At 43.6% G+C, this 25,539-nt stretch overlaps 1 long non-coding RNA gene and 1 pseudogene across 1 annotated transcript in view; both read left to right on the top strand.

Annotated features, from left to right (window-relative positions):
- The window catches only part of LOC132536779 (uncharacterized), a 174,620-nt gene that overhangs the window by 26,270 nt on the left and 122,811 nt on the right, over window positions 1-25,539 (top strand). The window lies entirely within an intron of this gene.
- On the top strand, window positions 18,917-23,779 carry LOC132536895 (apomucin-like; annotated as a pseudogene).

Here is a 25,539-nt window from a genome sequence, read left to right as displayed (position 1 = left end):
CTTTTCTCTACTTTTTTATTCTCTCTCTCTTTCTCTCTCATAAAAATAATTTTAAACAGATCTATGTGTGACCTATAGGGGTCAGATTGCATAGATCCAAGAGTGTGAAGAAGTCATTCCATTGTGGTCTCAGGTTAACATACACACTTAGATAACAGGATTCTGGAAAACTGACTCTAATCTTCTTTAATCAGTCATCACTTTGGGTTGAGGGGGCCAAGATCCCCATGATCAGCTGAGAATAAACCAAACATTCAAATGATTCTCAACTCAAGCAAGTACTAAGCTGTTTTTTGGCTGTGCCCTGAGTAAGCCCACAGGACTCTGATCCTAACAGGTCAAGCCTGCTCTCTGGCATCAGCAGTTGGGAATCTCATGAACACAAGTAACTATTGATGAGACCAAGGCTGAAGCTGAGGATCCTGTCAGTGGGAATCACACAGAGCACCTCCTGGGACCACCCTCCTCCTCCTCTGCTGGTCACACAGGGCATGTGAACAGACTCTACCTTAAGCAGGGCAGCCAGCGCAGACACCCTGAAAGCCTCGAAGACTTTCTGGTAGACGCAGACATCCTCTACTCTTTACTCCTTGACACGAAAGTGAGAGCTGGGCACAACACTGTGCGCACTGTTCAGCTCAGTCTCCAAGACTGAAGATTCCACTGTAGCCAGGGACCCTGGCCTGTGATGTCAGTGGTCAAAGGTCAGCATCAAAACTGACAGCTGACAGAGTGCCCCTCTAAAGCCATTTGCACCTACAGTTTTGAGTCTTTTAATCTTTTCCTTTTGAGATGACTATAGAATTCCAGGCTTTTATTTGGAATAATAGAGATTCCACAAGCCTTGCCCCTATGTCATGCAGTGGTCAACTAATTATATAATTCTAAACAGAGTAAATATCACTATAGGATATTCACATGGATGCTGTCACAGACACACTATTTCCAGGAGCATGTGTGTATGTGTGTGTCTGTGTCTACATACACAAAGGCAATGTTATCTTCATAAAACCATTTTTGAAAGATTGAATCCATTAGCAAATGAGTTTTGGACATTCTTTGATGTTCTTAAACTCTAGTGTAAAAGACACACATTCAAGGAACCATTGGAGGACTTGATATATCCTACAATAGATGCCTTAGTTCCTTAGTATGTTTTTTCTTTTATTCATTAATTAATCTATTTATTAATCTTAATGAGAAGGATAATAGCACTGCTCAGCTTAGGCCTTTGTCAGTGGGATTGAACCTGGAAAGTACTCCAGACACTCACACATGAAAGTCTTTCACTTCTTAAAAATTATTTAGTTATATTATTATTTATTCCCTTCTGTTGCCCTCATTGTTATATTATTGTAGTTATTATTGTAGTTCTTGTTAGATAGGACAGAGATAAATGGAGAGAGAAGGGGAAGACAGAGGGGAATAGAAAGACACCAGCAGACCTGCTACACCACCTGTGAAGTTACTCTCCTGTGGGTGGGGAGCTGGGGGCTCGAACCGGGATCCTGATTTTGGTCCTTTTGTTTTGCTTCACCTGTGCTTAACCCACTGCGCTACTGCTGTACTCCCTTTTTTATTATTTTATTTATAGTTCACTGGACAGTGACAGAAAAAGTAGAGTGAAGGAGATGGAGGGAGAGAGGAGAGACACCTGCAGCACTGCTTCAACTACTTGTAAAGCTCTTCCTCTTCATGGGGACCCGTGTCTTGAACCCAGCAGCTTGTAACTATTGCTCTGAGCCAGGTAGGTGCACCTCCCGCCCTTCCACCACTTCTTGTCTTAAACAGCTCTGTAGGATGCACTCCATCTTATCACAGACAAGAAACATCCAGATTAACATCAGTGAGAGAATCACTGGTCAGAAAAATCAGGGTGTTGAGCACCAGACAGTGTGTCTGTGTCTGTGTCTGCTTGTGTGGAGAGAGGAGGGAACAAACCTGTTCTCACTGTCCTGCTGCATCATCTGAGTGCTTGACCAAGCTGAGTGGTTCCTCTGACTTTTCTTTCTTTCTTTCTTACCTTCCCTTAATATCTTATAAACTATTTGAGGAAAATATGACGTTCTTACTAATGATGTGATACTTGAACAATGCTTTTCCTCAGTCAATCCAGGAAAAAGGAGACAGATGTTTGTCTTTGCCATAAGGAAGGATGAAAAGATTAAGGAGGCAATAGATCACATATACTGGATTTCCCTCATGCTTCTACCACAAGGGTAAAGCACAGTCAGGTGGCCATGATGTCATTCACTTCCCTTGTTTGTCAGAGATTCATTGGAATTTCACCTTTAAAAGGTTCAGGCAGATTTGCTTTAGCTGCAGTTTTGGGATTCAGCTAGTTGAGGGCACTCATCACCTACACAGGGCAGCAAAATGAACAAAACTCACTCAGTTTTCTTCTTCAAGTACTTAGAAAGGAGATTCATCTAGTACATCCCTTCACATATTTTAATTGTGAATGATCAACTTATAACAGTGCATAATGTTGAATAAGAATCAGAAATTCAATGTACATGTACATTGTCAGCTGGCGGCATTTAGCAGTATTTTCTAAAATGATTCTTTCTATGGTTTATGTTTTTCAGATCTTTGGAATTATTCCATTCCATACTTTAGAGATGCATCTGGGTCCAAATTTACACAACACTTTTTTATTTTTTAATATTTATCTATTTTCTCTTGTGTTGCCCTTGTGGATCTTTATTGTTGTTGTAGTTATTCTTATTGTTGTTATTGATGCCATTGTTGTTAGATAGGACAGAGAGATATGTAGAGAGGAGGGGAAACAGAGAGGGGGAAAGAAAGATAGACACCTGCAGACCTGCTTCACTGCCTGTGAAGCGACTCCCCTGCAGTGGGGAATCAGGGCTTGAACCAGGATCCTTAGCCAGTCCTATTGCTTTGCTCCACAATCACTTAACCTGCTGTGCTCTCACCTGACTCACTACACAACACTTTTTATGTTTCCAGCATTAACTACCACAGTAATAGTTTGAGTTTCCTTAGTACATTTGGGATCAATTCTGTTCTTTGTGTCCGGGTTATAACCGCTGGGGCTCAGTGTAGGCACTAGGAATCCACTGCTCCTGGTTGCCATTTTTTACCTTTTTTCTTTTCTTCTTCCCTATTTTGTTGGCTAGGACAAAAAGAAATTCAGAAGAGAAGGGAGGGGGAATATATATATATATATATATATATATATATATATATATATATATATACAGAGAGAGAGAGAGAGAGAGAGAGAGAGAGAGAGAGACCAGAAGACCTGAAGACCTGCTTCTCCACAAATGAAGTCTCCTTGCTGCAGGGATGATCAGGAACTGGAAGCTGGGCCCTTGACCATGTACTGTGTGTGCTTATCTGGGTGCACTACCACCAGCCCAATAATGAAGCGATTAAATGCACAGCTTTTTACCCTATAGCCTAGAGAAACACCAGTAAGTGCTCTTTTACATCTTAATATGTCATTCATATAGCCACTGAGTAATAACTTTGTCTCATACATTTGGGGCCAAGACTGGAACATGCATTTTTCTTTACATATTTCTGTCTGCAAAGGAGATTCTGCAGATGAGAAAGAGGGAAAGCATCCAGCAGGAGGCAGCCTTTTCTGGCCTCAAGTTTCAAGATTGAGCCCCAGGGGCTGTTCAGCTCCTGACAGCCAACCACAGAGAAACTCCACAGGGGTGCTGGGTGGTGGCTCACCCTGATGAGAGCACATGTTTTCATGCCCAAGGAACCTATAAAAGGTTAAGGCAGGAAATGTCCAGGAGCACTGGCTGCTTTCTGCCTTGGTTTTTACAGTTATGTGTGAGAAATAGATAGTTTACTGGAACAGAGTCTTTCAGGTACTGGCTTAGATAGCAATCCTAAACTCTAGGACATCTGATGTGAATGTCCCCCAAGTTTGAAGTTAGACAGTCTACAGGGCATGATAGAAGGTTAAGGATGTGCTGGTGGCCTTCAACTTCTCTAGAACCAGAATGAAACAGCTTATGTCCTCCTCCACTATGTTCTCAGGGAAGACGGGGTCTCCTGGATAATAGCTATTCTACAAGAGCACTTTGGGGTGTCATTTCCCCAGAGGACATCACAGATTCAGGAGTGAACTCAAGGCCCTTAGGAGGAGTATATTTGGCCAAGTTGGTGCCATGTGTGTGTGGTATATGGTGGAGTGCTTGCAGCTAAGTTTCCATATCATTGATGGTGGTGATGATGTCACTTTTCTGGTCCACTGCCACCAAGAAGCTCTGATGGATGGTGCTGATGACAGATTGTACAAGTCCTGGGATACACCCCCCCCAGCAAATAGATCTGTCATGTAGGACTGTGTTTAATGATGAGCTCTAGTGACCACTCTGTGTGCTGAGAGGTGGTGGAGAGCCAGGCAGCCACCAGGCCCACTTTCTAGTTGAGAGCATTATAGAAGGAGAGAAGGAAGAAAGCCCAACCAGTCTTACATCCAGGAGGAGAATGATGTACCTCACCATGGAAATGTTTCCTTTACATACAGTCCTACATCCAAGGACGCCTCTATGAGCAAAGACAGAAAGCAGAGAGGGCACTGAGTCTTGTAACATACTGTCTGTCAGGCTTCTGCCTTAATGGACAGTATTTGTTGCAAGAGTCACCAGGGGCCTGGCAGCGGTGCACCTGGTAGTGCACACACAGGAGCCAGAGGAAGGACCTTGTTTTAAATCCCTGGACCCTATTCCAGGGTGGGGAGGGTGGGAGTGGAGAACACCTCCCAAGTGGTGGAGCAGTGCTGCTGATGTCTGCCTTTATCCTTCTCTCCCCATGTCTATATCTCTCTGGCTTGGCAAATTAGAAAGGAAATAACTGACCATGGAGAGCAATGTAATCATAGTTCAGGCATGAGCCCCAGCAAAGACCCTGGTGGTTAAAAAAAAAAAAAGACCAAAGGATTAAATGGAAGAAGGAGGCTCTCTTCAATAAATGGTGCTGGGAAAACTGGGTTGAAACATGGAGAAGAATGAAATTGAACCACTTTATCTCACCAGAAACAAAAATCAACTCCAAATGGATCAAAGACCTAGATGTCAGACCAGAAACAATCAAATACTTAGAGGAAAACATTGGTAAAACACTTTCCCATCTACACCTCAAGGACATCTTTGATGAATCAAACCCAATTGCAAGGAAGACCAAAGCAGAAACAAACCAATGGGACTACATCAAATTGAAAAGCTTCTGCACATCCAAAGAAACTATTAAACAAACAGAGAGACCCCTCACAGAATGGGAGAAGATCTTCACATGCCAGACATCAGACAAGAAACTAATCACCAAAATATGTAAAGAGCTCAGCAAACTTAGCCACAAAAAAGCAAATGACCCCATCCAAAAATGGGCAGAGGAAATGAACAAAACATTCACCATAGAGGAGATCCAAAAGGCTAACAAACATATGAAAAACTGCTCTAGGTCACTGATTGTCAGAGAAATGCAAATTAAGACAACACTAAGATACCACCTCACTCCTGTAAGAATGGCATACATCAAAAAGGACAGCAGCAACAAATGCTGGAGAGGATGTGGGGACAGAGGAACCCTTTTACATTGCTGGTGGGAATGTAAATTGGCACAGCCTCTGTGGAGAGCAGTCTGGAAAACTCTCAGAAGACTAGACATGGACCTTCCATATGACCCAATAATTCCTCTCCTGGGGTTATACCCCAAGGACTCCATAACACCCAACCAAAAAGAGGTGTGTACTCCTATGTTCATAGCAGCACAATTCATAATAGCTAAAACCTGGAAGCAACCCAGGTGCCCAACAACAGACGAATGGCTGAGAAAGCTGTGGTATATATACACAATGGAATACTATGCAGCTATCAAGAACAATGAACCCACCTTCTCTGACCCATCTTGGACAGAGCTAGAAGGATTTATGTTAAGTGAACTAAGTCAGAAAGTTAAAGATGAGTATGGGATGATCCCACTCATCAACAGAAGCTGACTTAGAAGATCTGAAAGGGAAACTAAAAGCAGGACCTGATCAAATTGTAAGTAGGGCACCAAAGTAAAAACCCAGTGGTGAGGGGTAGACATGTAGCTTCCTGGGCCAGTGGGGGGTGGGAATGGGCGGGAGGGATGGGTCACAGTCCTTTGGTGATGGGAATGGTGTTTATGTACACTCCCAGCAAAATGTAGACATATAAATCAGTAGTTAATTAATATGAGGGGGAAATCAATTGTATGTCTCAAAGGTTCTCAAAAGACAAACTGAATCTTTTTAATAGATAGGCTACGTATTTGATATGCGGACTCTCTCAAAAGCCTAGACCAAGTAGATTAGAAGCTTCCAATAGCACAGCTATATACAAGATACTGGGTACTGTACAGCAAACCATAACAAAGGGACTTTTCAAAGTTAACCAAATTAACAAATAATGTGATGATAATATTAACTATTGATTGTCTTTTTGAACCCTAAGACAGCAGGAACCTCACATCTTCACTATAGAGCCCCTACTTCCCCCAGTCCTGGCACCCTTGGATAGGGCTCACTTTCCCGTATGCATCTCCCAATCCATACCAAATAATATTGCATCCGCCGATCACAACCTAATCAAAGCAACGATTGCCATCTCAACATGCTTCACCTCAGAGTGTATCCAGAGACTTCACGTGTGGAATGACAACCCTTCAGCTTCATTACTCGGGTGAGACCTTTCCTTTTATAGTACACTCTAATTTCATCTCAGGTAGTTCACTTTCTAACAAAGTCCCATAACCTAGACATACACCAGTTTCTGTGAGAGAGAGCGTATGTGCACACGTATCCATAAACTACTGCAAAATATATACCTGAAAGCAGGATTACACTAGAGTTTACAGTGAGTACCTCCCTAACACTTCCTCTCCACTATTCCAAACTTGGGATCCATGATTGCTCAACAAATTGTTTGGCTTTGTATGTTAACTCTCTTTTCAATCACCAGGTTCCAGATGCCACCAGGATGCTGGCTAGGCTTCCCTGGATTGAAGACCCCACCAATGTGTCCTGGAGCTCAGTTTCCCCAGAGACACACCTTACTAGGGAAAGAGAGAGGCAGACTGGGAGTATGGTCCGACCAGTCAACGCCCATGTTCAGCGGGGAAGCAATTACAGAAGCCAGACCCTCTACCTTCTGCAACCCTCAACGACCCTGGGTCCATGCTCCCAGAGGGCTAGAGAATGGGAAGACTATCATGGGAGAGGGTGGGTTATGGGTATTGGGTGGTGGGAATTGTGTGGAGTTGTACCCCTCCTACCTTATGCTTTTGTTCAATAATCCTTTCTTAAATAAAAAATAAAAAAAAATAAAATAAAAAATAAAAAAGTCAGAATAATAAAATTATTTAATTAGACATCATAGTCTGGTCATACTACTTAGCAATATAATGCACTTTTTCAATATATAATTATATATGATTAGAATGTTATGGAGAAAATGGTTCCTAAGAAATTAAAAAAAAACTGGTCAAAAACATCCCTGTCATCTTTCAAAATAACCTAGTTCTGAAGGAGGTATTGATGGTTAGACACTGTGGGATGAAACAGAGACTTTCTTTCTAATGGGAATCTGAATCCTACCTGATCCCAGGCTCAGAATAGAGTCCATGCCTAATACATACACTTATTGCATCACTTCCTGGATTGCCTGAGACACTAGAGAAATCTAAAAACATACCTGATCCATCCATCAACACAGATCCAGCATCACTGTACACAGTTTGAGTCTGACTTTTAGGTCAGTCTTCCATCATTTCCTCTCCTTTTTCTTGCAGCTCTCTTTTTCCTTCCCTTAGGCTCTCAGTCTTCCTCAATATATACTAAGATAGTAATAATATAAATGAATGAAAACAGATGTACAAAAACTTACAGATCTACTTATATCCCTCTATATAATACACTTGTGTTTGTACTACATGAATAATCTCTATACATTTAGAAATAAGTAATATTACAAGTCATTATCAAGACAATATATTAGATTCACTAAAAAGGGTTATTTCAGTTTTTCTAGGAAGGAAAGGTATCTCAGGTACATTACCTTTTTGTTTATCTGGTACTATTATTTAAATTCTAGACACCGCTGTTTTTTGTGTGCATTAAGTATCTGAGTGTCAAAGGAACTGAAAGGACTAGTTTATACCCCTTTGCCTTTCATTATTTCTTTCTTCACTTTCCTTTCAAAGAAATCTTTTCCTTTAAGCAAAATGTACTCTTGATTATCACAAATATAATAATGAGAAAATGAATGCATAGTATCTGGACAGAAAAGTCAATATTTTTATGCATGGTGTGTGTATGTGTGTGTGTGTGTGTGTGTGTGTGTTTGTGCGTGTGTGTCTCTAATAGAGAGAGGGAGAGAAACAGGGAGAAGGCCTGTGAGTTTCCTGAGTCATAATCAGCTCTGATAATGATGCCTGATGACACTGTCCCCAGAGAGGTTGCAGACCTGGCTCTAGACTAGCCAAGTCGGATTCATATCTTGCTGTCCTGGTGTCAGACCAGTTCCTCTATAGGCCTCCAGCTTTATAAAGGCAAAGCCCTTCACAGAGATTGAACCCATTCTTTCCAGTCTCTGGCACATATGGAGAAGGCTGCACCCTAGTGTTTGAATTAAAACACCAGCCATAATCTTGTTTCCCAAAGCCAGAGGCCGGAATCTCATAGTAGGTCATCTGTGGCGGCTCACCCTTGTTTCTGAACACAGAGACCAACAGGCCAACAACTTTCAATCCCACAGACAGTTCTGTCCTAGTTAGTTTCTGGCTCAGATATGTTCCTTGTGGAAGGAATGGAGACTGGATCTTCAGAGGCATGAGGCCATCTGTCCCCCTGGGCATTGCTGGGCTCCTACCTCTCTTCCCATGGGTGTTATGCCTGGACATTTCAGGACCCAGTGGGAGGCTGTCTGTTGACAGAGTTGCCAGCAGCAGGGAAGGAGAGGAAAGAGCAGAAGCTGCTTAATGTGGCCATGCCTGAGGTTTCTCAAGTGGTCCTTGTCACAGTGCACACAGACAGAGCCATCATGAGCAGTGAGGCTGCAGCTCTATGGGCTGCATCATGGGTGCCATCATGGCCATCCCGGAGCCCAGCCCCTCCCTGGGCCATGTCCCCCATGACAGTAGAGCTGTGCTGCAGGTCTGTGATCTGAACAAGAGTGAGGTTGCTGAGGAACAGTATTAATAATCAAGATCACTGAAGCCGAGGAGGGTGGGGGAGGAAAGGAGACTTTTATTTATGCTTGAGCCAGGGTCTCAGGTCTTTCTCATAAGTCTGGCACAGGACAAAGGGGCGGTACTGCCTTATATCAGGGCACAGGCTGGAGAACAGTAGGCATCATCCCAGAAGCACAGGCTGCAATTTAAGGGATGGGACTTGGACCCATTGCTCAAGGTCTGTGTGCCTTAGTTACTACTATCTTTCCTGCAGAGCTATGCCTGGGAAGTTTAGCCTCCACAAAAGAGAATCCACTGGTGGTGGGGGAAGGATGTCTAGGTGGGCAGGTGTTGGTCTGCTCCTGAATTCTGCTTCTAAGACCTCTTCTGTTACACTGCTTACTGTGGTCTATTTACATAATGACTGTGTTACCTGGGAACAACCCTGCCTGCAGGGCATTGGTTTAATCCCCACTGGTTCTTGCTTTTTCCTTCTCCCCACCCCCTATCCTAAGTACTTCCTCTTCCTGACACTTCAGCCTCAGGAGATATATATATATATAGGACAGGATTGTGATTAGAGCTAGCTTGCACTGCATCCCTGCTCATCAATAAAGATTGAACAGCATTCCCAGCTCAGCCATGAGTCCCTGGTCATTTCTCTCCGCCCGTGAAACTAGACCAGCAACTGGCACCACGAACAGGGACAGGCAGACAGGAGTTAGTGGGATTATTGACGCCTCTTCTTAGTAAATGTTCAGTCTGTGTTCCCATCCCCACACCCATAGATAAAGCATTAGAGTGCTCACAGAGTCTTAAAAATAGGTTCACAGTTTTTTTTTTCCTACACATGTAGACTCACTATCCCACATATGAGTGAAACCATTCTGTAGTTGTCCTTACTCCTAAGTTGCTTCACTGAGCATCATCTTCTCCAGTTTCAGCCACTTTATCTCAAGGACACAACACCATCCTTTTTGATTACTGCATAATACTCTTTTTTCATCTAGGCATCTGTCAGAAGGACATTTTGGTTGTTTCCAGGTCTTTGCTATTGTAACTAAAGCCGCTGTGAACATGGGGATGCACATATCCCTCTGAACAAGTGCTTTTCTGTCTTTTGGGTATATGCCTAAGAGTGGAATTGCTGTGTCATGTGGTATTTCCTTTTTTATTTGTTTAAGGATTCTCCATACTGTTCTCCTGACTCAATTTACCAGTTTGCATCCCACAGGCAGTGCAGTAGAGTACCCCTCTCTCCACATCCTCTCCAACACTTACCTTCTCTTGTTTTACTGATGGAGTCTGTATCATAGGTTTGAGGTGGTATCTCAAAGTGGTTTTGATTTGCACATTTCTGATGATGAGTGAACTAGAGCATTTCTGCCTATGTCTGTGGGCCATGGGTACCTCTTCTTTAGAGAGCCACCTATTCGTATATTCTGACCACATTTTTATTGTGTTCTTTTTGTTGAGTTTTCATCTCACCTTTCTAAATTTCTCTCTCTATATGTCAAAAATAAAACAAAAATAACCACTAGTAGGGCAACAAATTTGAAAATGAGTAAATATAACTTTTTAAGTAAAAAATGCCACTAGCAACTGTGGATTCATCATTCATGCAGGCAGCAAGTCCTGGTGGTAATCCTGGTGAAAATAAATAAATAAATGCCTTTAGAGAAAATCCTGGACTTAAATATCATTATTCCTACTATTCAGGAAGAACACACTTAATAAAATTCAGGGTGCTGGCTGGAGATGGGCCCTTCCCCATGTGAGGGTGATGGGGGACTGCAGCCCCTGCCCCTGGACTGCTCCTTGGGCTCGTAGCAGAGTTGCTGCTGCCCTTGGTGTGGGTCACTCTCCCAGCTCATGCTCATCCTCACCCAGAGACAACCTTTCCCTCAATCCACAGCCCACAGTGACTGTGTCGAGCAGGGCCTCGGGATAGAAGTACAGTCTCAGCCACGCCAGCTCAGCCCTGGGGAGAAGGGAGCCCAGAGAAGATGCTGAAGACAAGGTAGGCAGGCAGACAGGCTTCTCCCTGCCTGGTAGAACCCACCTGGCTCTGTCCAGTTTGCAGATGTGGTGGTGCTCATTCATGCACTTGAAATGCTGTCTCCTAAGTATTCCTTCCTGTGACTGGCGAGGTCAGTGAACCTGCAAGAACCCTGCAGGGACTGTTGGTTTCTCAGATTTGACTCCAGGAAGGCAGGACCTCAGTCTGCTAGGGGAGGAAACCGCTCAGCCATGTGGCAGATGGGCACTGAGGTGTTGTGAAAAGTAGAAAGCTTACACCTTGAGGAGAGAAACTGCTGGCAGTGGGTTCCTTTTTGGTGACAAGAACAGTGAGGTGGATGGTTGAGGACTGAGGTGGATTTGGGCAGTTGGGTGAGAACTATCCTTCAGAGGTTGTAGGCAGCAAATGCAGAGGCATTCAAGGCATGAAATTGGAGGGTATGAGGAGAGACAACTGACATCCTGAGGACAGTGTCAAGCGGTCAGCTGAAAGGGGGTTAGGGTGGATTGTCCTTGTGCCTTGGCAGTAACTCAGCAAGAAGAGCCCCAGGCTTGCCTTTGTGACACTGAACTTGGATGTGTGAGGTCTTGTCTTCTGGACCAGCACTGCTCGGGTAAAAGATGAGTGGTGCTTTGCCAGAGGGTGTCTTTCTCCTTAAGTAAGTGCTTAAAACTGGAAAACAGTGTTTTTTGAATGAACTGTAATTCAGGGAGCCTGAAGCCATTGGAAGGTGTGTAAGATAAGATGGATATTGTAGCTATGAATCTCAATGTTATGTGTATTTTTCTCCTTTTTTAAATGATTTAATGATGACAGTCAAGTCCATTGGATAAGAGTGGTACATTTCCACACACAATTCCCAACACCAGAAATCTCCATCGTACACCCTCTACTGAAAGCTTTCCTATTCTTTATTCCTCTGGGAATATGGGCCCCGTATCATTATGGGGTGCAGAATTTGGAAGGTCTGGCTTCTATAATTGCTTCTCTGCTCGACATGGGCAGTGACAGGTGGACCCATACTCCAGCCTGTCTCCCTCTTTACTTAGTGGAGCCGGGATCTGGGGAGGTGGGGCTCCAGGACACATTGGTGGAGTTGTCTGCCCAGGGAAGTTAGGTTGACAGCATGGTATGTGTATTTTTTTGATGAAATGATACATATAGTAGTGCCTATGGATAGTAAGTTATATCTTTACACCTCAATGTGGATGGGTGTAGCACTGTATCTGATCACAACGAATGTTGAACCTAGATATTTTAAGCATCTAAACAGAGGCTGTGGTATAAAAGCCAGCCATAACAGGATTCATTCAGAAATATTCAGAAGGTAATTTCAAAAGAATAGAGAGTGTGTCAGGCTGGAGAGATGGAACTAGAATTAAAGCTCCAGACTTTCAGTCCCAAGATACATGAGGCCCCAATTTTAGTTCCCAATACCAGGGCAAGTCAGGGCTGATCAGTGCTCTGTCCAAAAGAACAACAAAAAAATCAAGCAAACTAACAAAAATTAAATTAAATAGTACTCTATAGAGGTAGCCATGAGGCACCTTTAAACAAACTGAAATCAAATCTGGTAGAGCTAATGGTTCTCTGTCACTAGCAGTGCTGGCACCTGCCACCTCCTTGCAGCTCTTTGCCTGCATGATTTTCTCTCTTCAGATACTGGCCTGCAAGTGGAGCTGCACAGAGGATATATAAACAGATCACCAGCGCCTCCCTTCAAAATACCCAGTGTACTGTTCATATATTAGTTTCTCTAAACTGGTCGGTAGGCCTCCATCCACGAAAGCTAAATAGAAAAATCACAGGTTTATAATTGTTTTTCACTCAGAGATAGAATGGACATATTTTTCAGACCTACAATCCCACATAGTCTATTCTTCAAAGCTCTTTCTGGATTTTCTCAGATTGATTTACACTGATGGGACCTTGCTTGTGACTACTGGGATTATTCTAACCTTCCCTTCATTTATCTTCCTGCCTTTCTGTCATTGCATTAACTAAATCCTCCAAAGTGTTGCAGAATGGTTTCTCTAGAAGTCAGTTATATTTGGATAGGATTCTTCTAAACTCTGGAATCACATTCTCCTATACTTAAATTACCAGATGCCAGGCACTAAGAACTGCAGGCTACACTCTGCAACTTAGTGCTTATTTTGTTAATATTATTTTTTCTAGAGATGGAGACAAATTGAAAAGCAGGAGATAGAGAACCCCATAGCCCTGCTTCAGTACTTGTGAAGCTTTCTTGCTGCAGGGAAGGATAGGTGGCTCAATCCGTGGTATCCTGAGGCACTTCAGTGTATGCACTTAGTGTGTGTCAGCCTGGCCATGCCATGTATTGTTTTAATTCCATGGTGAATGTGTAAGCAGCCCCACAGCCCTGGCACAGTAGTTAGTGCTCAAATTACCTCTGGGCCTCTTACTCCTTTCTCACCAGGGCACATCCACAGTTGGGATTTGTAGTGCAGGCACTGAGCCACAGCAGTAAACCTGGAGGCAAAAAAAAAAAAAATCATCGCCAGATCTATTTTTTAGGGTGTTTTTATTTCTTCACCATTTTAATTTTATTTATTTATTTCTTTTATTTTTAAAAAGGCGACATTAACAAAATCGTAGGATAAGAGGGGTACAACACCACACAATTCCCACCACCAGATCTCTGTATCCCATCTCCTTTCCTGATAGCTTTCCTATTCTTTATCCCTCTGGGAGTATGAACAACACGGTCATTGTTTTTTACACCAGTTACCAACCTCTGGCTTCTGGTGGGACTAAGCCTTGAACCTCAACCTCTGTTGCAGCAGGTATGAAGGCTTTTCTGCATAGCCACTCTACTTTGTAACGAGTCTACTTAGTTCTTTCTAACTTAGAGAAAGCATTTCTGCAGTGGAGACTAGGGATTGGGCACCTCCTGCTAAATGTTGCTTTGAATACTCTTTGTGGTTCTTTTTTTGCAAAAACTACCTCCCTTCCCCATTGTTGGTATGCTTTAAAAAGCCATTCTGAGGGTGTCAGGCGGTGGCGCAGTGGGTTAACTGCATATGGTGCAAAGTGCAGGGACCAGCGTAAGGATCCTGGTTCGAGCCCCTGGCTCCTCCACCTGCAGAGGAGTTGCTTCACAGGCGGTGAAGCAGGTCTGCAGGTGTCTATCTTTCTCTCCCCTCTCTCTCTGTCTTCCCCTCCTCTCTCCATTTCTCTCTGTCCTATCCAACAACGAATTGCATCAACAAGGGCAATAATAATAACCACAACGAAGCTACAACAAGGGCAATAAAAGGGGGGAAAAATGACCTCCAGGAGCGGTGGATTCATGGTGCAGGCACTGTGCCCAGCAATAACCCTGGAGGAGGAAAAAAAAAACCTTCTGTTTCATTTGGTTTTATCCCCCCCTGCATTCTATTTACATAACACAGTAAAATGGGTGCCTGAAGCTATCCTGCAGGAACAGTCAGAAGCACCCCAAATGGAATTTCTAGGAGCTTTTTGACTAGGACGCCCTCCAGGGACTCATGATACTACATGGTGAGATCTTGATAATCTGGTTCAAGTTGCGTTTCATAAGAGAATGATTTGAATGACTGAATTTTTGTATGACATTGACTTAAAAAAATGCTGGACACAGCCATGATTTCTAGACACATCCAGAAGCAATCAAAAACTTGTTTTTTTGGTGGCGCAGTGGGTTAAGCGCATGTGGAGCAAAGTGCAGGGACCGGCGTAAGGATCCCGGTTCGAGCCCCCGGCTCCCCACCTGCAGGGGAGTCGCTTCACAGGTGGTGAAGTAGGTCTGCAGGTGTCTATCTTTCTCTCCCCTTCTCTATCTTCCCCTCCTTTCTCCATTTCTCTCTGTCATATCCAACAACAAATTGCGTCAACAAGGGCAATAATAATAGCCACAACGAAGCTACAACAAGAGCAACAAAAGGGGGAAAAATGGCCTCCAGGAGCGGTGGATTCATGGTGCAGGCACCGAGCCCAGCAATAACCTGGAGGGAAAAAAATTGTTTTTTCCTCCTTTGATTTCTTTTTTTATGTCTTGGCATAAATCTGAAATGCTTAATCCTGAAAACAGTATGAGTTATGGGCTGGGCAGATAGTGCAATTATTATGTTAATTATTCTCATGCCTGAGGCTTTTAATGTGGCTTTTCTGTTTACCTTTCCACATTATATTGAGTTTAAACTGTTAAAGCAACCTTAAAATCATACTACAAAGGACTTCCAATTATAATTATAATGGGGTTATCAATAATAGTAAACTTTTAATCTGCTACAAGTTTTATTTGACAAGTAAGTGAATTTCAGCTGTCAAGTCTTCACATGAAAAAGCATCTACTCAAATGGAATTCCTGGAAATCCATTTGGATCCTGTTCTCTGACATCGCCCACAAGATGGAATTACTACAACACACCCCCGGAAACCAATGATGTGACCTGGCACAACCTGAAGAAACAGATTCACAGACTCCAAAGATCACTCTCTACAGAAAAGCAGAATTCTGGTGGCCGACATTCCCCATCGAGACAGACATGCAGCATTTCATCCCTTGGCATTTTCTTCTGTGGTCAGCTACTTTGGACTGACACCTCCATTGGACTTACTGGTACACGCTGCTGTGTTCTGTGTTTCTCAAAGACTAACTTCAGCCAATTGCCTTGAGACTTTATAGACCATATCCCCTCGCTTGCAGGCTCTGTGCCCAGAGGCAGAAAACTCCCCCTCCTTATTAGGTTATGCCCACAGAGATAGGAAACACCCTTTTAGGCAAGAGATGCCCCCAGAGGCATGAAGCTCTCCCAGAGGCAAGAAATGCCCTTTTGCCTGCTAGGCCTTGCCCTTTGAGTCAAGAAACATTCCCCTTGGCATCACACTGGTTATTGCTGCTCGCTTATTTTGTTTTCCATGTCTTATGCCAGTTTTTTTTTAAAACGCCTGAACCATATAGGTTTCTGTTCACCCCACAATCATGATACTATGGCCATTAGTTAAAAAGAAAGGGGGAATTGTTGGTATGCTTAAAAAACCCCTTCTGTTTCATTTGGTTTAATCCCCCCTGCATTCTATTTACATAACATTGTATTCTATTTACATAACCTCTCTTAACAAGCACCACCTTCCCTCCAGGGCATTGGTGGTTTAGTGGTAGAATTCTCACCTGCTCTGCCACCTCTCCTTGTCATACCCTGATTTTCACCAGTCACTTTTCTCTCCACCCTCTCTGCATCACATCCTGTTCCCACCCTACTGGGATAGTATATTTATAAGGACAAGATTGTTTGTAGTAGTTAGTTTAGCTTAGCTTGGTATAGATTGCGCTGCGTCCTGCATGAATAAAGAGATACTGCGTACAACCCAGCCATGAGTCCCTGGTCGTCTGTTACCCGCCTGTGAAGCCAGCCCGTCGCAAACAACACCCCACTTTAATAGGGTGGAAATATTCACTTCATCAGCACATGTGTGTGGTGGGGAGAGAGAAAAGTTTACATGGACTGCTCTAGTATATGTAGGGCCAGTGATCAGACCTCTGATCAGTCTAGATTGTCAGGGAAGGAGAAAAGGAGAGAGGGAGGGGCAGACAGAGAAAGAGAGGTGGGGCAGGGTGAAAGAGTGTATTTGAGGGTCTACAGGTGGGCAAAATTGCAAGTATGCCTCCTGGAGATAGGGTAGCAGGGCAGGAGGGCTACAGGGTGGCAAGGAGGCAGAGAGGAGGGCAGTTGAGGGTTGTGTGGTAGGGGATGCAAAGGTCCTCTGCGTAGGAGGAAGGTGACCTTGGGACCTGAGATGCTGTGGATCTATTTGTTCTCCTGCTACATGGGATCCCCTGCTATCCCCTGCAGTCTCCATACTAGTAACTCCACCCCCTAGGTGACTATGATTCTACACCCCAATTCCTTCATCAACAGGGGATGATGCAAACCTGCTGAGACTTGGGAGACTCAGGTGACTCCATGGGTGATATCCCCAGGTTCTGGTATACAGCCTCACAAATAAATATATATCAAATGTAAGTAAAACTTACTATTCTGAAACATTTTTATAGTAGTGTCTCCATCCATCTCACTCTCCCGTTTATGGTGTTTTTGTGATTCTGATCTCCTTGTTCAGAAGGAAATGTATTCCTTTATATTTATAGTCTTATTTATTTATTTATATATTATATTTATATATTGGTTAGAGGCAGAGAGTATTTGAGAGGAATGGAAGGGCAGACAGGAATTTGAGATAGCTGTAACACTGCCTCAGTGCTGGTTAACCTTTCTCCCTGCAAGTGAGAGTCAGGGGCTTGACCTGGGGTTCTATACCATTCCTACTGCCACATGTGTGCCACACCTTGGCTCCTCTGAAGGGCTTTTGGGCATCCTGGCTTTGGATCTGAAGCACAGGGTTGACAGCAAGTTGTGTGGAGACACAGAAGTGACTGGAGCTCTGCTGCAGGGGCACCTGTCTATCAGCCAATCAGCAGCATGGATGGAAGCAGGGAGCCAAGGAACCCCCTTTCCAGCTTTCTGCATCCAAGACCTCCCTGCATAGCCACTGCCACCCCTGCCACCTGGGGGGATTTCCCCATCACCCCCAGAATACCACTTACTAGGCCAGCCTCTCACAAGGTGCTGCCACACCCAGCTTCCCTCTTGGGTCTGGTGTCACCTCATGACCCCAAGCCCAGAGCACTATAGATCCTAGGTTTGCCACTCCAGCAAACACTCGTCCCCCTCGGGACAAAGACACATTGTATTCATTTTGCTTTCTGTTTGTCTCAGTTTCCTCCCTGCCTCAGAGCCTGCTCTCCTTCACAGTGGCTATTGAATGCATTTTTTAAAAAATAATTGACCAACAGTCAACAATAATCTGATGATCTCTAAAAGGTTGTTTTGTTTTTGTTTTGTTTTTACCAGAGTTGCCTACCTCTGGCTTCTTGTGGGACATGGGCTTGAACCTCAACCTCAGGCATGTAAAGCCTCCATCTTGAAGTCTTCTGTTCCTTCCATACCCACAGACCTATGCTTTTTCTGAAATCTATGATTTAGCTTTTATACTTATTCTTTCCATTTCTTTGTCATTAAGGCTTCATTCCTTGCAACAGTTTTTTTCAGATAGATGGAGACAGAAAACAGCACAGCACCAGGTCTGGTTGAACCTGGGTTATTAGCACTGGCAAAGTAAGCATACATTGAGCTAGATAATTGAGCTGCCTTACGTGTCATGTTTAATTTTTTCCAGTATAATGACCGTATACAGTCTCTTTTTTAACCCACTCTTCCCTTATAAAGACAGAGACATAGAGGGAGAAAAAGAAAACTAACGCTGCCCCACCATTCATGAAGCTTCCCATCTGTAGGTTGGGATAGGAGTTTGAACCCTGTGGGTCCTTGTGCCTGCTCTACTGGTTGTACCACCACCCATACCTGACTCTTTAATTTTAAAACATGGTTTATGTCATCTCTCCAACTAAACTAATGATATATAAACTTGTATGCCAGAAAGAGTGCTCTGCTCTTTTAAATAAAAAAAACTTTTTTTAAAAAAAAGTATACAAAAAGGAAAAGCAATTCATTTTCAGAAAAAGATCTGGAAATATTCAGCACATCAGAAGCTGTGCTCTCCAGCTTCTCAAAGTGTTTCCTGACACTACGAATTGTGATCAGAGTAGCTGCAGAAAAGATGGAGGGATCCAATATAACAACCATCATGTGCATGTTTTATGTAAACATGTCGATGAGAACAGTGATGTTAGAATTTCTAACCTCCATGCTCTGGAAAGAAGCACCAGTTTACTGCAGCTCAGCTTAAATGATGTTTAATGATGGCTGCCTGCTTACCATAAAATAACTTTCCTTGAAACCCTGGTATAGTAGAGTAACATTGTGAAGGCGAATGTTGTGTTTTATTGTGAAGTTCCAGGAGACAACTTTGCAGATGATGTTCTCCTCTCCTCTTCCTGTAGGTGGCAGCCTATTTCAGTGACCCCAGCAAGCCCTGTGTCTCCTACTCCTGTCAACACACAGGCCTTTTGGCTGTGGTCCAGGACTGCCCCAAGCAGACCTGGTGCTCACAGGTGAGCTGGGTGCCTGTCTAATCACAGGGATGGCTGTTTCTCATGCAGACACCTGCATGGTCTTCCTTCTCACTCCTGCAAAAACATCTGCACCTGGCTCATAAATTTCCAACAGGTTCCCCTGTATGTAACATATGTCCCCCTTGGGATCTACGGAGACAGTAAGATGGTTATGCAGGTGACCTTCCTGCCTGAGGCTCCTGGGTCCCAAGTTCATGCCCCATAAGCTGCAGTTTAGTAGTCCTGCAGTATTAGTATATTATAAGAAGATATATGCATCTTTAGGTGCGTGTAGATAACATAATGGTTATGCAAGAAGACTGTCATGCCATGATTTTGAAGTCCCAGGTTCAATATACTGCACCACCATAAATCCAGAGCTGAGCAGTGCTCTGGAAAAGAAAGGAAATAAGGAAGGAAGGAAGGAAAAGGAGAAAGAAAGAAAGAAAGAAAGGGAGAAAGAAAGGAAAAGAGAGAAAGAAGAGGAATATATAGAGAGGCCTCCAATCTTCTTATAATGCCAAGCATAATTTTCATGTTGTTTCCTCCAGAACACTGCTCAGCTCTGGCTTCTGGTGGTGCAGGGGATTGAACCTGGGACACTGGAGCTCCAGGCATGAGAATCTCTTTGTGGAACCACTATGTTGGGTACCCCCGCATACACACCACCACCAAATTTTCATACCAGAGGTATATTTGCAAATTCATGAAAACTTAATCTCCTGCTATTCATAGGAACCAAGTTATAGAAAGTAGGTTGTTATTTTTAAGAACAGAAAATAACTTTGTTATTCAGTGACTCTTGGACTAAGGCCAATCATTTTCTTTCTTTAAAAAAAATTTTATTATCTTTATTTATTGGATAGAGACCGCCAGTATTCAAGAGGGAAGGAGGAGATAGAGAGGGAGAGAGATACCTGCAGCCCTGCTTTACCACTTGTGAAGCATCTCTCCACCACCAACGCCGGTGGGGACTGGATGCTAGAACCCGGGACCTTGCACATGGTAAAGTGTGTGCTTATTTACCAAGTGCACCACCACCTGGCCTCAGCTAGTCATTTTCTATATGAAAAAGGTCATAAGTTGGGGTGCGCCTGTTCCTCAGACACCTGCCATGGGGACATGAGGAATTGTAGCCAGGTGTCAATAGCTATCCTGTAGCCATCTGTGGACCTCCCTGTGAAGTTAAAGAGAACCCCAACTTTTCATAGAACACATATATGTGCATGCTTCAGATTTTTGTGTCTTTAATTCTCAGGCCCCCCAATTTGGCAAGGGTTTTGTGTTCATGAATGTTCACATCTAAATTATTAAAGATGGTTTACATTTAAATTGCTTGCCTTTCTGAAACTAGTAACGTAATCTTATTGCAGAAATCCAATTAGGTTCTCAACATTTATTTTATTTATTTCTTTACTGGAGCACCACTCAGCTCTGGCTGATGGTGCTGCAAAGGAGTGAACCTGATACTTGGAAGACTCAGGCATGAAAATCTCTTAACATAAGCATTATGCTGACTACCCCCACCCTCAACATTTGTTTGCTTGCTTATTTATTTTTTAAAATTTCATTATGTATTTTTATTTTTTATTGGATAGAGACAGCCAGAAATTGAGAGGGGAAGAGGTTATAGAGAGGAAGAGAGAGTCAGAGAGACACCTGCAACACTGCTTCACCACTTTCAAAGCTTTGCCCCTGCAGGTGGGGACCGGGGACTTGATCCTGGGTCCCTGTGCATTGTAACATGTGCACTCAACCAGGTGCACATGTTAATAAAAATAAAATTCATTTATTTTTTACATTGAGATGCTGATAGGTTTAAGAATACAATAACATGTAAGATAAAAAATGCTCTGTGAGAATTTTACAATGTTGAATAATAGTGCCATGGTTAAAGTATTTATTTTTAGTTACGATAAGTAAAAGATAACTGTTTCATTTAAATTGTTGGTTTAAATGTTATATTCCTCTTCTCCTCCTACTGAACAATAAGTCTTGGCATGAAATGAGCTTTCACGAGGCCACCTCACTCCCCCCACAGTGTGTAAGGATCCTGAGACCAGCCAAGCATATCTGCTAGCCACCCCTTTCCATTACTGTTTCAATAAATTAGAGATTTTCAGTTATTTATAGAAAGATTCAGAGTTTTTTTTCAGTTTTCTTTTCTGCTTACTTTTACAGGAATATAGAGTGTATGATTCCAAAAAAAAGTTGCTATACATGTAAGTAAAATTAGACTTTATATATAGAGGAAATATTAAGGATTGATGAAGCCAAGTAGTTTTTTATTTTTATTTATTTACTTATTTATTTATGGCATATCGGGGGCCAGGAGTTAGCTCACCTGCCAGACTATACTGGGTGCCAGTCCCAGTTCTGGGGGTGGAGGGTGGGCTCAGTGGGTGGTGGAGTGGAGCAGTGGTTTCTCCTTCCATCTTTCTCTTTGTCTTTCCTTCTTTTTCTTACTCTAAGAAAAAAGTGAGAAATTGGGCCCAGGCACTGGTGCACCTGGTTGATCGCACACATGGCCATGTGTAAGGATCTGGGTTCAAGCCTCCACTCCCCAGCTGCAGGGGTAAGCTTCATGAGTGGTGAAGCAGATCTACAGGCGTCTCTCTCCCTCTGGATCTCCCTGCTTCTCTCAATTTCTGTCTCTATCCAGTAATAAAATAAATAAAATGTGAGAATTCTGCACCTCATTGATCACACAGTAGGGTACTACATGGCCAAGGACCCAAATATGTTCCCAGTAATGCATAGAAAAACAGCATAGAGTAGAAAGTCTGCTGTGATGTTAACATGATAGATAGCATAAGTATGAGTAATTGAGTTATAAACAATAAGTAATAGCTACCCACTCACATTGATAGCATCATTCTTGCTACCAAAATCCAGGATTGTTGATGGAGAGAACAGATTCATAAAAGACTTCATAGCTACAACAACATTTAAAAACAACAAAAACAACAAGGGCAACAAAAAGGAAATAAATAATTTAAAAAACACTATTGTGAGGTGGTTGGATGGTGGTACATCGATTTAATGCACACACTGCAAGGACCTGGTTCAAGCTCCAGGTCCCCACCTGCAGGAAAGGGCTTCATGAGTGGTGAAACAGGTCTGCAGATGTCTCTCTCTTTCACTTGCTATCTCCCCATGCCACTCAATTCCTCTATCTCTGTCCCTAATAAATAAGTAAAGGAATGTTTTTTAAAGTTTTATGAAATTTAGTTGGTTTTCTTAACAACAGCAGGTCATGTTCAGACTTGGCTTCCTAGATCCTAGGGTAACCTGCAATGACACAGTGAAATCAGGGGGTCCAGGTGGTGGTGCACCTGGTTAAGTGCATACATTCCAGTGTACTCGAACCTGGGTTCAAGTTTTGGTCTCCACCTGCAGAGGGAAAGCTTCATGAGTGGTGAAGCAGAGCTGCAGGTGTCTTTCTGTCTCGCTCTTTACCTCTCCCTCCCCTCCCAATCTCTCTCTGTCTCTATCCAATAATAAATAAGTACAAGATTTAAAAAAGAAAAGAAAATGAAAGTCAGGGACACACTTTCCCTCCAATCTGCTCTCCCCTCTTCCTCCTTCCTTCTTCTCCCCTGTTGCTTTGGTCCTTGTTTTCTCCCCTTCCCCTGTACTATGAGTAAGACAGCAGTTTTTAATGTGCTGGTCAAGACGTGTGGCTGCAGACACTGTTCCTCCAGCACACGCAGTGGCTGTGATGGCCCTCAGGGTTGAGCAGGTACAGCCACGGCCTGTTAGGACTGCAGCCCATCCCTGCCTTGTGCCTCCTCTGTGTTGCAGGTAAGCCCAGCTGCAGGTCCTCACTCCTGAATGTGATAGTGAAATACAATGGCTGCAAGAAGAAGGTGGCCATGGCTAGATGCTTGGGGGAATGTAAATGGACTTACAGGTGAGTTCTGTTAATTACTGTGAAGGGAACTGAGCTTTCAAACAATACATGGGCGGGGCAGGCAGGGGCACACCTGGTTGAGTGCCACATTACAGTGCACAAGGACCCGGGTTCCAGTCCCAAGTCCCCACATGCAGGGGGAAAGAGTGGTGAAGCAGAGCTGCAGGTGTCTCTCTGTCTCTCCACTCCTCAAATTTCTGGGTGTCCCTATCTAATAAACAGAAGAATTTGAGGAGGATGTCCCTGTATCATTTCAGAAGATGCTTCAGAAGTGTTTATCCCTGCCCTTTATTTTGTTTTAGATACAACTACGAGATCTTTCAGTTAGAGAAATCCTGCCTGTGCTGTCAGCCAGAGAACTACGAGTACTGAGAACTAAGGCTGGAGTTTGCGGACAGCAGCTTGGCCCCCTATCGATACAGGCACCTGACGTCCTGCTCCTGTGTAGACCACTGTCGTGGCTGCCAGCCAGGCTGCCACAAAAAGCTGACACAGCCTGACCATCCATCGTGGATTTGACAGCTGAATGACAGGGATAGTCACTCACCAGTGAGGAAAATCAAATGCCGGCCTGTCACTCAAAATGAATCCTCACTGTCATGTATTTTGTTCTATGATTGGCTGGAACTGACAAATAAATATCAATCTGCAAGCAAAGTTCACAAGCACTTATTTTTATAGTAATATGAATTGGTCAGGTGTCATTAACGTTCGGGGCTCCAGCAGGCTGGGCTAGCTTCGTGGCGGCAGACAGAGACCTGGAGACACATGGCTGGGCAGAGAAGCTTTATTCACAAGCGGGCAAACATGTACTCTCCTGTCTTTCTGCTCTGGTGGCAGAGAGAGACCCTTAAACTAATCACCACACAGATCTGTCTTCCATCTTTCTCCTCACGCCCCCGCACCAAGAACTCTCACACTATCTAGCATAGGGGGTGGGGAGAAAGAGAACCCACGAAACTAGCAAGGGCCAAAGCAATTCTCCTGGGGGGGGGCAGTGAGACCAAACCAATATGAAACACACAACAGTCAGGGACCAAGTGGGGTACACCTGGTTGAGCACACATGTTACAGTTTGCAAGGACTGAGGTTGGAGCCTCTGGTCCCCACCTGCAGGGGGAAAGATTGTGCGTGATGAAGCAGGTCTCTATCTATCTATCTATCTATCTATCTATCTATCTATCTATCTATCTATATTTTCCTCACTCTCCCTTTCTCTCTGTCTTGTCTAATTTAAAAAAATGGTAAAAAAGGCCATCAGGAGAAGTGGATTCATAGTGCAGGCACTGAGCCCCAGTGGTAACTCTGGAGGCAAAATAAACACATTAATTAAATAAATAAAAAGAAAGAAAGAAAAAGAAACATGTACCTGCTGTTTTGGTAGCACTGACTGCACTCAGCCTCCTGTGACACTTTCTCTCCACTCAGTCCTTTCAGTGTCATGTCTGCAAGGCTGCATCCTGCTCTCTCTCTCTTTTTCCCCAAGTTAATAACTTTTTCATATTAATTAGTTAATTATTGGATAGAAATTGATGTGGGGAGATAGAGAGGGAGAGAGACAGAGAGACACTTGCAGCCTGTCAGGGTGCCCCATTTTGGGCACCAGATGTTGGGATTCTTCAGGGGGGAATGAGGCAGGAGTGAGCTCACTATATCGTGGCAGCAGATGATACACAAACCTCTTTAGGTTCTCATTGCAGGGAACAAAACATCTTTATTAGTGCAGGTACAAGTTTATAAAGGGGTAGCTGTGCAGGGGAAGTTGCCAGCTGGCCAATGAGGTCATTATCTCCTTATAAGGAAAAAGAGAGCAAGGGAATAAGAGGGTCTGGATGTTGATGCAGGAACAGATAATAGAAATATAAGGAAGGCTAAGCCCACCAGAAAGGGGGAGGGGTGGGTGACGTGGCGAGGCTGACAGGAAGGTTGGAATTCCCCTGCATACTCTTGCCACATCTCACTCAAACACAAGGCTGGCATGCCAAAGGAAGACTGATAGATGAGCTTCCAGGGGGTCAGCCATCCATGCTCAATATTTACTTGCAGTCCTTACTAACCTTCCAGTAGAGACCCTCAGATTCTCTACCTTTTCTTGTTTAGACAACAGGGAGATTATTGTGAGTTCTGAGGCCCAGTCCAAAGGTGGAGGAGATAGTTCTGCATCAGATATAAAAGATGGGAGAAGTCAAGGACTGGCATAAGGATCCCTAAACAACACAGAACTAGAGGGCTTGGTGGTAGTGCCACAGGCTTAAGCACACATGGCTTGAATCTCAAGGGCAGGATTAAGGATTCTGATTCAAGACCCTGGCTCCCACCTGTAGGGGGTTTGCTTCACAAGTGGTGAAGCGGGTCTACAGGTGT

Source organism: Erinaceus europaeus, chromosome 2, assembly GCF_950295315.1.
Source record: "Erinaceus europaeus chromosome 2, mEriEur2.1, whole genome shotgun sequence".
NCBI lineage: Eukaryota > Metazoa > Chordata > Mammalia > Eulipotyphla > Erinaceidae > Erinaceus > Erinaceus europaeus.
The sequence above is the reverse complement of the archived record's forward strand: the minus strand, read 5'-3'. Positions and strand labels throughout refer to the sequence as shown.